Genomic DNA, 15,617 nt, shown 5'->3' with positions numbered 1-15,617 from the left:
CAACATTAAAGCAAGGGGTAAGTTACTTATGGATTCAGTCTACAGATATGTTGGGTGTTTTTTTCTTTTTTGGGGGGGGGGGGGGGGGGGGAGGGGGGAGGAAGAGGGTTGTTTTTTTTACGTCTCCCAGAAAAACCACACTCCTGCTTAGAAATTGCTCTTTGTAGAACTGCATGTATTCTTCAAATCATTGCAGATATATTATTTATTATTTAAAGCAACAAATTAGTTGTTTTTAATTTAACAAAAAAGTTAGATTCTGCAAGCTCATTTCAACACTAAAAAAAAAAAATAATTTAAACATTCTACTGACAAAATGTTCAGGTGTAAATTGACTTACGAACACACTTCGATACTTACCTAATCCAAGAGGACTGCACAAGGTGTTAGCACTGCGTGATTTGTATTTTTCCAGTTTGTCTTCCTTGAGATAATATCCCAAGTTCTTGTTGATATTACATTCGTAGCTGTTTGACATAGATTTGACCTCACAGGAATCAGCTACCCATCCTTCTTACTTACAGATTCTGCAAGGCTATTTCCAAAATTTTCCAAGTCTCTGACTTAAAAGTCTTGTTTTTTCTCTGAAGGATTCTTCTCTTGTCTATTCCATGTACATATCGATATTGAAATCATCAGCTCCAGGTGAAATAAATACACTGTTTATGCCACCAACTGTAAAGCTGAAAATCCGAATTTCACATCTGAGCTGAGGAGCATTTCCTAGCTTCAGGTAGCAGAGGCATTTGTAAACAACAGCTATCTGGATACCGCCATATTGCTTATTGGCAACAACATTTTCCAACAAAAATATTAAATAAAATATAAAAGAAAAAATGATAAACAAACTTCTGTTAGACTCTTCATTTAGAAAATATGTCTCAATGTAAAATGACAAAAGGCTACGTCAGAAAACCTGAAAAATAAAATAAGGGTAAAAATATATGCCATGAAACTTTTCAGTAACGTCTACACAGTGACTCAGGCTACATTTAACCTGGAGCCAGTCCACAAAACCAGTTACGCCTGTGACTCAGACAGAACGTTGCTTGGAAGAAAAAAGGTAACTAAAAACCTAAAAGCACTTTATTTGACAGCTGAAGCATTCCAAACTCGACGAATTCTGCCGCGTATCCATGCCGTGAGGACAAAAGCGTCCGAGGGCGAGGTGCTGTGCACTTCTAGAAAGCTCACGACTTCGAATTTCCGATTCACTTTCCCAGCTGCCTACTGATGGCTTCAGAAGCCCGTGCAGGAGGAAGCACTTGGACAAATAATCCCTGAGCGGCGTCCGGCGTCTCTCCGCTTTCACGGGAAGGTCGCCTTCCACCCTTCTTCCCCCCTACCAGCAGAAGGGCTGCGAAGATCCCGGGCTCTCGCTGCGATCCGGGTTGCCTGTGGGGGGGAAAAAGAGAATCAGAGCCGGCGTGAGGCGGAGAGCTGGAGCCGAGCGCTGTGAAGCGAGCACGCCTGCAGCCAGCCGGGGCAGCGCTGACAGCGAGGGGCTGCCGAGCCCTGCGGGATGAGGCCGGTCACAGACCGCCTGCTGTCCCTGAGGGGGGCAGGAGCCCAAACAAACCCGCTCCGCGGCGCCTTTGCAGGCCGTGAGGCGGCGTTGGCGCCTCCTCCTCACCCTCCTCATCCTCCTCCGGACCCCCCCTGCCCTCCGCCCCTGAGCCGCGGGGGCCCGGCCGCCACCGCGGGGGCGCGCACACCTCCCCCCCCCCCGTGCACACTCACTCCCTCCCTCACTCCCTCACTCGCTCCCTCAGGCGCGTGCACGCGCACTCACACTCGGGCGCGCACACACGCACACCGCCCGCCTCGCTCCCAAAATGGCGCCGCTCCCAGCCGCGACAGCGCCGCGCGCGCAGGGTCTCGCGAGAGCTCCGCCGCGCCCGGGAGGGGCAGGGAGGGGAGGGGCGGGGAGGGGAGGGGCTTCCCGCCCGTGGTTGGGGGGAGGAGGGGGAAAGGGGGGGAGGGAAGGCCCCGCCCCGCCGCCCAGGGGGAGCCCCCCTGCCGTGACGTCACGGGAACGATCCCGAAGGTTCCGCGCGCGGGGCGGTGGGGGGAATCCCCGGCGCGCGGCGCGGCGCGACACGCCCCCTCCCTCAAGCCACGCCCCTCCCTCAAGCCACGCCCCTCCCTCAAGCCACGCCCCTCCCTCAAGCCACGCCCCCTCCATCAAGCCACGCCCCCTCCCTTAAGCCACGCCCCTCCCTCAAGCCACCACCACCACCCCCCCCCCTATAAACCACCACCACGCCCCCCCTCCCTATAAACCACGGCCCCCTCCCCCCACGGATGGTCACTTACAGGAAAGGAAATATATAAAATGAAGCAAACGAAGCCATTTATATTTTGGCTTTTCCAGCATTTTTTTTTTCCTGTTTTTTATGTAAAAGTATAAATCAGGATTCCAGGTCCTATTTCATCACGCTAGTAGCATTTTTGGCTACTTGGTTGCTCAGACTACACGTGAAGTCTGGATTTCCGACAGCTAACCACTTATACGTGAAAAATGTTCATCATAACTCAAAACTGTTCGATTTTAACTGCATTTACTGAGATAAAAATGACAAAGGTCTTAGGGACTCGTATAAAAGATACGAATTTGCAAATGCTTGAACATACCAGGAGATAAAATAAATCTGATGCCATCAGTACACAAACGTAACACTATGCCATGCTAACAAGCAGCTTGCCTCAAGCAATAAAGTTTTAATATCAGACACTAAAAGTTAAAGCATTAAAGTGGCCTAATTTTAACACAAGCAGCTTCTGGAAGGAGGTAAGCTGAGCAGAACAATTTTGACATGGAGAACTGAATATAAGGTACTTTCATATGAACGTTTCTCTTTGGTTAGGCAAACCTGGAAAGGTAGGCCTAGATTTTTGCCACAGATTCTCACCCATGTTTTTAACAGGCCTTCCGCTGAGCCATGATAAAAGCAATGCGTAACTCGTGGAATCTGGACAACAACTAATATTTAAGAACAAAGCTAAGAATAACTGGTTTGGAATGACTGAGGTACTTCCTGTAATTTGGTGAAGACAGGGGGAAAAAATTAGAACTTTAATCCAAACTTATTCTTCAGTATGTACTTTAAGGTTCAGTTTAGTGTAGATCAGACTACATACTCTCAGATAAGTGAAGAGAGATATTGTACAGGTGAAGCCATATTTAGGGATTGTCTATCAGTATATGAGAGCATTCAATAAATACAATGAAACAAAAATCTACTGGAAATGCTGAGGTATAAGAAACAAAAACAGAAACATTTTAACTCCCACAAAATACTAGATATCCCTACTTAAATTCAAACCTTAGAGCTCATTTTAACATGAAAAAATTATATGTAATTAATTTCAAATTAAATCTTCTGTTCATAAAATTTGATGGTGGGATGAAGTACTAAACCTAAAGTTTAAAATGTTTTTTGGCAGGCACTGGAAATATCTTTGACTTTAATTTGTTGTAGAATAGAATACAAGGTACATATATAAGTATATTATAAGTATATTATAACTCAAAAAGTTAATACTGTAAATATTAAGGGAAAAAAAAAAATTAACTTCTTCCTATTACACATTTATTGACACTCCAAAATGTACAAAATACTTAACCTTGTACTAAAAACCCAGTGTGCCAAATACACAATCAATCTGAACTAAAGAATCAAGCCAAAGGATAAAATCAAAATATTCTCTTAGAAGCTTTAGAACCTTGTTAATACAGATTTGATCCAGAAAGCTTCCGATGCCTTAAGACCAATATTTAAAAAGAGAAAGAAAATGGCCACCTAATTTGAATAGTACAAACCAAGTTCTAATGTATGTTTTTCTCAATAGAGGAGTATTTGTACAATTAGATTCCAAATACAGCAAGAATTCATCACAATGAACACAGATCATGAACAGTCCTTGTTTCCAAGTTTTAAATATCTTTCAGCTGCACGGTCGCAGTATAAAATATTTTAAGGAACATAACCCAAGAAAAGTAAGTATTATACAAGTACACAGCAACATCCAGATATTATCACTTGCAGTAACACAATGACCACTAGTATAAAGAATTTATGCTTCTCTGTTCATATTTATTATCTCTTCTAGGAAAGGAAAGATGACTTTTCTAATTGTTTCAGGATTTTGGGGGGCACACTTACACAAATAAGAGAATGGGATTTAACTATATTAAATGAACTTTATTACTTGCATCATAACATGTATACCCTTTAATTATTTGATTTGTTTGATTTGATTTGATATCTCAGTGTCCAGTGCACTTCAGTACACTTTGAAAATGCTAAAAGTGTCTGAAAATTAGAACACAGGGTCTTGCCAAATCGTTCTTTTCTCAATTATTTTAATATATATATATATATAAAAAAAAAAGATTGATTTTGATAATAGATTGAATTTAGATTGAATTTTGATTGATTTTGATGAATAGATTGAATGTTGATAAGAACAACATTCAGTCTGTGCAGACTTCAGTAAAGCTTCAGTAAAGACTGAATTCGTATTTTGAGGTAATACTGAGGTATCACCAATGACACAAAAGTAAAAAATTTGTTCTATATTATTGAAATCAATTGATCATTTCGTCTTTCTAAAGGTAATGACTGTTTTGACTTGGAAGAATCAGTATTTTTATGACACTAGTAAAAAGCCAGGATAAGAAATTTTTTTGTTTCGTTTTGTTTTGTTTTTAACTAATTGAAAAGTAAAATCTTTATTAAGAATCAAGCTTTTAGAAAAATAGTCTCACCATCTGTGTTCTTCACCCATGTTGTAATCAAAAGCAGCCTAGCCATTAACTTTTTCCCTTTTACCAGTAAAAGCATTCATCTGTAACACTGTTTCAAAAACACTAGGAAATACTATACCAAGGGTTACATGAAACTGTTTTTTTGTTGTTGTTCTTGTTTTCTACATTAAGCAGCAATGCTTCCCTGTACATTGTCCTGTAATGAATTGAAGTTAAAAGAGTACGACTAGTTCTTTAAATATGTTCTGAGTGAATACTACTACATGGTATTTGTTTCTGTCTAAGGATAAAGTCATGCTATAAACCTTCTCTAAGATAATAAGGAAACAAATCATAAACATACTCAAATTATACGCTGCTTCTCCCAGGAAACTGAAATGACAGCAAATTAATACCCACTGTTCTAAATCTCACAAAGAACTCAAAATAGTAACTATTAATTGCAAGGGGCAATTTAGATGAAAAGAGAAGGAATTATAAACAACATACAATAGTATATAACTAATTTTTCATAAGCTACTTATCTTTTCCCTACCCTTTTCTCTCCGAAATTAAATTCCTATGTTTTCCCTAAAACACACCTAGCTAACTTATGAATTTACAGCATGTTGATTTTGAAATAAAAAGACCACATGGCCAGTATGGTGACAAGATCTGGCACATATTTGAATTAAATCAGATCTCATACTTTCATGCAGATTCATTTCACTGCAAAATCTATTTGCTTTATCCTTTTTATTTTTTTTTTTCTAAAATATGTTCTAAAATTGACAACTTAACGTATTATTTCCTTCCTTTTTTAATGACTAAATTCATTTAGGAAATTTTCACGTATGAGTAAAGTGAACAAAACAGGTTTGGAAGGTTTTTTTTTTGCAAGTTTTGCCCACCATTAACATACAAATTTTCAATTTTTTTAAAAGTGTGTGTAGTTACTACTGATGTTTTCTTTAGGAGACTGGCCCAACACACCTATTATTTCTATACACAGATAACCTGATGAAGAAATCACATGTACAAAAGTCTGTCACTGTCTTCTCAGCTATACTAACTGAGATTAATTTAATATTGATTTAATATTAGTTATAAAATTATAGTTATAAAACTATAACTAATATTAAACCTCCTATGCTTTCCCCTCCCCCCAAAAAATAAACAAATAAATAAAAAAGACACAGCTGTACTGCTTTTGGATCTGTTTGCTTGAAACCTAGATATTTTCTTATATACCAAACACTGTGGGAGATAACTCACACTTCAAATATCTTCAGTGTTTTTTAATGTGATCCCCAAAACAAATGACTGCCAAGGCCGGTACAGTAGGTTCTGCTTCTGCAATTCCTTAACTTTACTACCAAATAGCCTTAGAAAGAAATAAAAATAAATAAATAAATGTATCACATATGACCCACCTAAGACTCACCTACAAGTATTTTCAAGAGAGACCAAAAACATTTCCCTGACTAGTGGAAAATTTCTTCCATGCTTAAACCAGGCTGAAATGCCACAGGGTGTTCAAATATTCGAATGCTAAATGCAAAAGGTTAAAAAGAGTGAAATCTACCTTTTGTTTCAGCTGCTCTTCTTTTTCTGTTTTTCCTTTCATGGGCAAAAACAGGCAGCAGAAGTTTCTCCTATCTCTTGCATGGTTCTCTCACCTTAAATGATGAAAAAAAAAAAAAAAAGAAAAAAAAAAAAGCAAGGAGTTGATGGAGTAAAATGCTGAGAACAGAGTCAACCACAACTGAAATATTTTCTAAGACTTCTCTTCCTGGAGATATCTAATGTTCTTTTCCACATTCCACTGGCCCTCTTTTATTCCTTCAGAACTGATAAGTAAGAGATATGGTTCCTTCTCACTGGACACCCACCCAACATAAGCGATACTCATACTCTTATACAGTGTCATTTTTGCATGTTGCTAGTAGATACTCTTGCTATTTGTAAATAAGTGGAAAATTAGTCAAAATGTGAAATCACTAAAATGCTAGCTTCAGTCTACAAAGATGATGCAATTGCTTGAAATCAGCATTGTCTTGTTTTGATTTTCACTTCTGCCAGAGATTCCACATTAGACTTTGGCTGAGTTTTTCAACTTTTCTGTGCTTTAATTTCCACATCTGCATAATATAATTGCTTATCTATCTTTATGAACTTTTTTAAAGATAGTGATGATACTTTTTTATAATCTTGCTAACTATTATTACTTGGCTTAGAGGAAATGGGCAAAACACCCTCGACACACAAATACTGGGCTTCCTGTTTAGGAAACATTTCTCCTCATTCCTTCCAAAACAACAATATCATATTGCACTATACTAACTTTGCCAGAATGGCTAGTAGCATTACTTTACTAATAAAAGCAAGTTTCCTGCAAATATTGTTTAAATTATGATGGCTATTATGTCAATGTTTAAAATATTCTGGGAGACACTGGAAAACACGATGTTTTTTTCCTTCCTGTAAATTGACACATCTGCTGATGCTATGGAAAATAAATTGGCAAGTTGCAATACTGTTCTTACCAGATGATTTTTGTCATGCTCTTAATTGTTTACAGTTTAATCACACACCTACCCTTTCATTAAAAAACTCCTACACTCTTCCTTGCCCAACAGCAAGGCATACAGAAGAAGCAGTCATGCTTTTCTACGTGCAGTTGGCCAACAGTTGTTTTCAGTTAGATTGCAAGAGAAGTTACATCCCAGCACACAGACATTTTGTGCTGACCAGAAAATCAGAAAGCTGCTTTCTCGAAGCATGTTGCCTTTCCTGGGGAAAGCTGGGCCATTGAGGGTGCATGGGGCTCATCCCCTGCACTCATACCCTGCTACGGACTTGCCACCCAGGAAGTGAGGAGCCACATCACAGATGCCTGGAAAAAGATGGGGAACACTCCAGAGTCTAAAAAGAGGGAGAAATAAAAAATATAGGAGCTCTGTAGGCAACATGTGAAGGGCAAACTGAACAAGATATTGGCTAGCTACAAACCCCATGGCTGAAACTGAATGACAATTAAAAAAATAAATAAATAAAAAATAGCACAAACTTTTCCAACAGAGAATAATCATGAATAAAGAGTTCACTGAAAGCTGCTGCTTCTGGTAGAAGAGAGATGAGAGAGTGAACTGACCAGGAGAGCCAGGCTGCACAAGTTCCTGCTATAGCCACTACCCTTTTGTTTCCAACCTTTCGTGATTATATACAAAAGAAATCATTTCAATTCATTAAAGAAACCATAAAATATTCTCTAAATAAAAATAGTAATTATGCACATATTACACCATCTCTTACATACACAATCTCTGTACATACATGGGCTGTATCTGTCAGTCTGGGTAAAACATATCCTTGCTGTAAATCTGCTGCCTGGTGGTGAACCTTACCAAAACAAACAAACAAACAAACAAACAAAAATCTGCTTTGCCTATAACTAAAATTAAACTAAATATTATTACTACCATGAAAAACAAATATGTTAAAAGTGTTTCTCCATGTTCTTAAGGGAGGAATTAAACTTTCTTTTTTATAAAAATGGCAGAACACTTACTGGCTTGAGGAGGAGGTAAGGGAAACTATTTTCTTTGAAAATTTGGCATGGGAGTAAGTCAGCAATTCTTAATGAAAAAGTCTAACTTCCTTACATTATATGCAAGTCTATTTGGTACTATAAAACATTGTATTACTTGGACTTAGGAAAATTAAAGCATAGGGAGATAGACACATCTAAGGGATTTAAAAATTCCTTTGTGTATCTATTCTTTATTGCAAATATTATCCTCAAAACCATGTGTTGTGGTTTAACCCAGAAAGCAGCTCAATACCACACAGCCATTTGCTCACTTCACCCCCCTCCCCACCCCTCCTCAGCAGGATGGGAGAGAGAATCAGGAAGGGAAAAATGTAAAATGTGTGCCTTGAGATAAAGACAGTTTAATAGGACAGAAAAGGAAGGAGAAGTAATGATAATAGTTATGATAAAGGAATATATAAAGCAAGTGATGAACAATGCAGCTGCTCACCACTCACTGACAGATGTCCAACTAGTCCCTGAGCAGTGGCCTGCCAACTTCCTCCTTTCCCCCTGCAGCCAAGTCCCCCAGTTTCTTGTTCAGCACAGCACCACACGGTGCGGGACACCCCTTTGACCAGCCTGGGCCAGCTGTCCTGGCTGTGTCCCCTCCCAGCTCCTGGTGCACCCCAGCCTCTTGATGCAGGGCAGTGTGAGAAGTTAAAATGTCCTTTGCTTAATGTAAGCAGTGCTCTGCAACAGCTAAAACATCAGGGTGCTATCAGAGTTATTCTCATCCTGAAACTAAAACACAGCCTCATACCAGCTACTAGGGGGAAAATTAACTCTATCCCAGCCAAATCCAGGACAATGTCCACCCTTTATTTCATACCATCTATGTCATGCTCGGGTGTCACACTCTCTCATACATCCCGATTAATAAACACCACCTCTTCTGTCTTTTACTATACATACACACACAGATATAACTCCCTTGGTCTGTGGGCCATTCCTCTAAAATTTAGTCCACAAAGTCCATTTAGTCCACACTTTCAGGCCTAATCTGTCATACCAGACCTTCAGGGCTGGAGAGGTGGTGTGTGGTGTTAGATTGTTGCATGCTAAAGCCAGTGCTGGTTCCACCACCACTGCGCTTGTCTGTTTCTATCACTGCTGCACTTTGCTTGGTTCCATCAAAGTTCATTCATCATTAATCTGCGTGATTCTTACTGCAATACTGTGGATGTGATATATAGCAAACACAATGATAACATACAGTATTGTACAGCAATTAGTGTCATACAATTTAAATCATGGGCTGTTCTCACCCAGCATCAAATCCCCTTGAGGTGCACATCTGACTTCATTATTCTTCTGCATTACTCACCAAGTGCACCCAATCCCATGAGCAAAAGCAACCCCATAGATGGGTTTGCCTTTGCCTGAGGGAGGAATAACACAGATTGTCCTCCCAAACATGTTTTTATGTGCACTTCCAGGGAATTTATCCCCCTCTACCATACATACATTTTTTTATTGGGCAGGGACAGCTCAATTGGCAGATTCCCTAGTGTTGACTAACACTAGGCCTTTGCTAGCTAGCTAGCTTTGGTAGCTAGCAAAGCATGGCCTTTGCTAGAAGTGTATCCCAATGTTGGAATGTCCTAGCACCTATTGCTCTCGGTGTAGTCCTCAACAGCTCATTGCACTGTTTGATTTTCCCAGAAGTTGGTGCATGACAGTGGATGTGATACACCCACTCAATGCCATGTCCTTTGGCCCAGGTGTCTATGAGGTTGTTTTGGAAGTGAGTCTCATTCTCTGAATCAATTCTTTCAGGGGTGCCATGTCAGCATAAGACTTGATTTTCATAGCTGAGAATAGCATTCTGGGCAGTGGCATGGGGCACAGGATATGTTTCCAGCCACCCAGTGGTTGGTTCCACCATTGTAGCACATGGCACATGCCCTGGTTGGGTTTGTGGGGGTGAGAAACAAGCAATCCACCAGGCCTCCCCATATGTGCATTTCCGCTGTCATCCTCAGTACCAGAGAGGCCTTAACTCTTTGGCTTGTTTAACTGCAGCACCATGTTTCACGTTTATGGATAACCTGTGCAATAGAGTTCACAGTCAGGTCCACCCCTCAATCACAAGCCCATCTAAATGTTGTGTCTGCGCCTTGATGGCCTGAGGTGACATGGGGCCAATGCCCTTAATAAATAATTCAGCCTTATGTTTCCAGTCCAGATCCACCTGAGCCACTTCAGTCTTAGCAGCCTGATCCATCTGCTGGTTGTTTTGATGTTCTTCAGTGGATGGACTCTTGCATGCGTGAGCATCTACATTTCATACTTTTACAAGCAGGTTCTCTATCTGAGCTGCAATATCTTGCCACAGTGCATCAGCCCAGATGAGTTTGCCTCTGTGTTGCCAGCTGCTCTACTTCCATTGCTTTATCCAACCCCACAGGGCATTTACCAGCATGGCTAATTCCCTCAGGTACTGGATAGCTCTCTCCCTGCTGGTCCTCTTGCCTGGGTGACATATAAAATCTTCCTTGAAGGCATATCCTTCCTTCACACCTGACAGGAGTCTCCTCCAGAGACTGAGGGCTTGTGCCTGTTTTCCAATCACTTTGTCAATGCCCCCTTCATAAAGAAGGATCCCAGCTGCTTGGCTTCCCTGTCCTCTCATTCCATGCCACTGGACCTGCATCAGAGCAGCCAGGTGGCAATATGCTCACCTGGATGACAGCTGAAAACTTTTCATATATCTCACAGCTCTCTCAGGGACAGGGATTGGGTTGTGACTGCCACATTTACGAGATACGCCTCTTCCTTCATCTGTTCTTGTGATGGCCATGCTTCAGACTAGCCTGCCTTGTCCTCTTCTTCCTCCTTCCCCTTCATGGTAGGAGTTTCTTCCCTTACTAAATGACCTTTCACACCCATTGTTTCATCTTGCATGTAGGGGTGACTGATTCCATCATGGGTTGGTTCTCTGGCCCAGCTGCAGGGCCTGTCTCAGGGGCTGGAGTAGTCACATTGCTTGTCACAGGGCTTGGAGAGGCTGCAGGGCCTGTCTCAGGGGTTGTAGTAGCCACATTGTTTGTCACATGAGTTTGGCTGCAGGGCCTGTCTCCGGTGCTGGAGTAGCCACATTGTTTGCCACAGGGGTTGGAGTGGCTGCAGGGCCTGTCTCAGGGGTTGTAGTCATGTTGATTGTGACTTGGTAGGCATGGGCCAGGCCCCAGCATGTTGCAGTCATCTGTGTCTGTTTGGAATTGGCAGGGTGGTGGCATGCCTTTTTCATTTTACCAGTTTTTCAGGATTCTGCATTCGTTCAGGGGTTAAGTTTCAACGTACCAGAGGTGTCCACTGTCCTAGGTGCCTGCCCATATCTACCCTCCCACACTCAATGGGTGATGTCCTTGAATAGTTGTTTGAGATTAAACAAAGCCTGAAACACGTTCAGGAGACATAACATTAGAAATACACTGGTTTGAACATCTGAAGGATATTCAAAATTCTCAAGGGTTATTGTGGCTAGCTTGGAGGAGAAGGGGAAGAGGAAATGAGAAAGGGAAGGTGAAGGAGCAGAGGCAAAGCAACCCCCCTTGCCCGGTGCCCAGCCAGACCCTGATTAGCACCCCCAACTCCACCCTGACCAAATCTCCCAGTTTATTGTTCAGCATGACACCACATGGTGTGGGACACCCCTTTGGCTAGCCTCGGCCAGCTGTCCTGGCTGTGTCCCCCCACAGATGCTGGTGCACCCCCAGCCTCCTCACCAGCAGGGCAGCACAAGGAGCTGAAACGTCCTGGGCTCTCTGTAAGCACTGCTCTGCAATGACCAAAACATCAGCATGTTATCAGAGTTATTCTCATCCTAAATCCAAAACACGGTCACATACCAGATATCAGGGGGAAAATTAAGTCTATCCTAGCCAAAACCAGGACACCATGGTATCTGAACACTGAGCAATGTGTCTAGCAGTCATAAGTGATGTCAGTATGCCTATATGGGGTTCCTTCCTTCTTTCTTTCTCTAAGCTCAAAAATATAGAGTTGCAGAAGATGGTGACTTGTATTTTCATAACATCCTCTCTGCTATTTTTCCAGTAAATTAAACAACACTAGCACATGATCATCCGTATCATCAACCTATTAGTGTAATCCCTGCATACTTTGTGCACTGCTGACACCAACCTGCATCTTCTGGACCCTTCAGGAGTAGTGTCCAAGGGTCCATCTGCAAAAAGTGGTCTGGGAAGGAAACAGAGGTTTTACTAGCAGAGATGTGGGCAGTTCTGTGCTTGTTTTGGTGGTTTTAATGTTTAGGAAGCATTCCTTAGCATATTTAACTTTCTAGCAGAGATAAAGCTTAAGAGTCTAAGATCAGCTACCTTTCCTGAACAAGTAGGCTTCATTTTTGTTGTTGTTGTTATGAGGAGTCCTGTTTTGCCTACAGAAAATGGCTACTTGAGGCCATTAATCTAGGACTTTCAGCAATGGATTTGCTGGAGTAGTGTGTACAGATGTGAAAAAATATCGCAACATTCACAACACCCAAAAACAGTTCAAGATTTCAACCATGGTTATGGCATTCTCTGAACACCATACATCTGATGAATGTATCCATGCTAGTGGATATGTACACTCTTATACCTAAGAGTGCAGAGAGGAGAAGTTTCTGCAAAATAGCAGGCATTTACGGCATGCTTAGTTTTTTCATTCTGTAAGAGTAAAGAATAAACAATGCTGCAGATCCCAAGTGATTTTCTTCTAGAGCTTATGTACTTTTTATCTTACCACTCCTCATCTATAACTGTTTGGTTTAATTGATTTTTTTTTTTGATACTTCTTTATTTTTAAAGAATAGATTCCTTTGTGTTAATTCATGTCAGTTCTTTCAGTTTTTCTTAGGCAGATTTCTTCCCCCATCCTCTTAATTCTACCTGAAGAGAAAAGATGCCTCAAAATACAGAACTCCATGCATTCTTGTGTGCCCAACAGGTATGGAAAACTGCATTGATGTAACTATTTGACTCACTGTACATATGCATATGCATATTTTGTTCAGTGATCTCTAATTTGGAGTCCCTGTAAAATGCAAGGAACAATCTCACACTGCCCTACTGCTCCAGGAAGCCAGGTGACTCCTTGTTCATCCTTGTTTCTGGACAAAAATGCTAACTGAGAAAGTGGTGGTACAATTGCATCCTTTTTCATTTCCACCTTCCTCAAACAAGCTCACACCAGAAATTTCACTCTCCTCACTCTTAACCTTGATTTGCTCCCAGTGAAAACCACTGAGAGACAAAACATGCTGTAACAACATAGAACATAATTACACTATAGGTGTTGGTAGCAAAATTCAGCCCCTGCTTGGATACGGAATCATTTGTCCCTTTTCAAATGTTCAGAATTCAGATATTCATCAGATTTTAATTTTTTTAGATGCTGGAATCTGCAAATATTTGTGAGTTTCTCCCTCTTTCTCTCTCTCTCTGTCTCTCTCTCTGTCTCTCTTTTTTATTTTATTATTATTTTTTTTTAATAGATGTAATTTCTGATTGCAAAACTTGATAAAAGCTCAGGAAAAGACCAGAATATAAAAAGTTATTTTTTCTCTTAGATACACTTTAGAATAATGTAAGCATTGTATTTTTTCCCTGTTTTGTAGACTCCTGTCCACTACAGTTCTGTGAATTTTCCAGAATCCTTTCTGCCTTCTGTGAGAGCTCTGGAAAACACCTAATGACTTGCTGTGGTAGAGCTATGAGTTCATAATAGTTTATCAAATTGTTCCTAATTATAATTTAAAAAATCTTCCCTTTGATCTACATCTAATAAAATATTTTAACTGGCAAATTAGTAGAAGATTTGGTACAGGACTTTGCTTTTGACTATGGTAACATGTTTAGGAAATTGTTGTCAATTTCTGTGTTTCTGCAAAGTGTTGGGATTTTTATTTTGTTAACATCATACCACCACGTACATCAAAGGTAGATGTATTTCTACATCGTAAGATGCTGTGTAGTTTGGAGGTACAATAATAGTTTATATATTGTAATTAGAGTGAAATCAGCAGTGCAGCAAGCATTTGAAAATTTGCTCTGTTTATCAGAGCAACAGGTGCAGCGGAATAAAACAAGCAGTACAGAGCTTGACTGCTTAAGTACCTAATCTAGCTGGGGATCACTACACCATCTGCAAACAGAACTCAGCCACATTTTACTGGGTTTACATCGCAAGGTTTTGGAAGTAGGGGGGCTGCAGGGGTGGCCTCTGTGAGCAGAGCCCAGCAGCTGCCCCATGTCAGATCAGAGCCAGCTCCAGCCACTCAAAAAGGGACCCACTGATGGCCAGAGACCAGCCAGGGAGCAGCATTAGTTGGGCCTCTGGGAGGGAAGATTGAAGAAAGGGGGGAAAAAAAACAACTGCTGCACAACAGCAGCTGGGAGAGAAGAGTGATAACCAGCCCTGCAGGGACCAAGGCCATTGCAGCAGGAGGGCAGGAGGTGCTGCAGGCAGGCAGCAGCAGTTCCCCTGCGGGCTGTGCAGGGAGAGGCCCCTGGTGGAGCAGGCTGTCCCCCTGCAGCCCATGGGTCCCCCACGGAGCAGATCTCCACGCTGCAGCCCCCCCATGGGTGGAGGAGCCCCCGGTGGAGCAGGTGGATGTGGCCTGGAGGAGGCTGCGGCCCATGGAGAGCCCCCGCAGGAGCAGGCCCCGGGCCGGAGCTGCAGCCCGTGGAGAGGAGGCCCCGCAGGAGCAGGGGGTCTGGGGGGAGCTGCCGCCCACCTGTGGGGGACCCGTGCTGGAGCAGTTTGCTCCTGGGGGATGGATGGACCCCGTGGGACGGAGCCGTGTGGGAGCAGTGCTTGAAGAGCTGCTGCCTGTGGGCAGCCCCCGCAGGCTCAGTTGGGGAAGGACGGCATCCATGGGAGGGACCCCATGGGGAGCAGGGGCAGAGAGGGACCGGGAAGGAGCAGCGGAGATTGAGACGAAGCATCAGGGACCGACCAGAGCCCCCTGTTCTCCTGCATGGCTCGGGGCAAGGAGGTAGGAGAGGGTGGATGAATGTAAGGTGTTTTTGGTATGTTTCTCGTTTCTCACTATTCTGTTCCGGTAGTCATAGGGAATAAATTACATTAATCTCCCTATGCTGAGTCTGTTTTGCCCATGACAGCAACTGTTGAGTGATCTCCCTGTCTTCACCTCAACCCTTGAGCCCTTTCCGTGGTATTTTCTCTCCCATTACCCTTTTTTTTTTTTTTGGGGGGGGGGGGGGGAGTGAGAGCGTTTGTGGTGGAGTTCATCTGCCCAGCGGG

The 15,617-nt window shown here is 42.2% G+C and overlaps 1 protein-coding gene across 5 annotated transcripts in view; it reads right to left on the bottom strand.

Annotated features, from left to right (window-relative positions):
• The window catches only part of GPBP1 (GC-rich promoter binding protein 1), a 37,322-nt gene extending 30,892 nt beyond the window's left edge, over positions 1 to 6,430 (bottom strand). Inside the window, exons 1-2 of one of the 5 annotated variants that reach the window (XM_038170059.2) lie at positions 6,336 to 6,430; positions 361 to 1,395 (exon numbers count right to left, since the gene is read on the bottom strand). The gene's annotated coding sequence lies outside the window, so the exon portion shown is untranslated. The other 4 variants (XM_038170058.2, XM_072031706.1, XM_072031705.1 and 1 more) reach the window with 4 other exon arrangements.
• Positions 6,431 to 15,617: the final 9,187 nt, after the last annotated feature.

This window comes from Anas platyrhynchos, chromosome Z (genome assembly GCF_047663525.1).
Source record: "Anas platyrhynchos isolate ZD024472 breed Pekin duck chromosome Z, IASCAAS_PekinDuck_T2T, whole genome shotgun sequence".
NCBI classification, from domain to species: Eukaryota; Metazoa; Chordata; class Aves; order Anseriformes; family Anatidae; genus Anas; species Anas platyrhynchos.
Note: the sequence above shows the minus strand (reverse complement) of the source record. Positions and strands in the feature narration are given on the sequence as shown.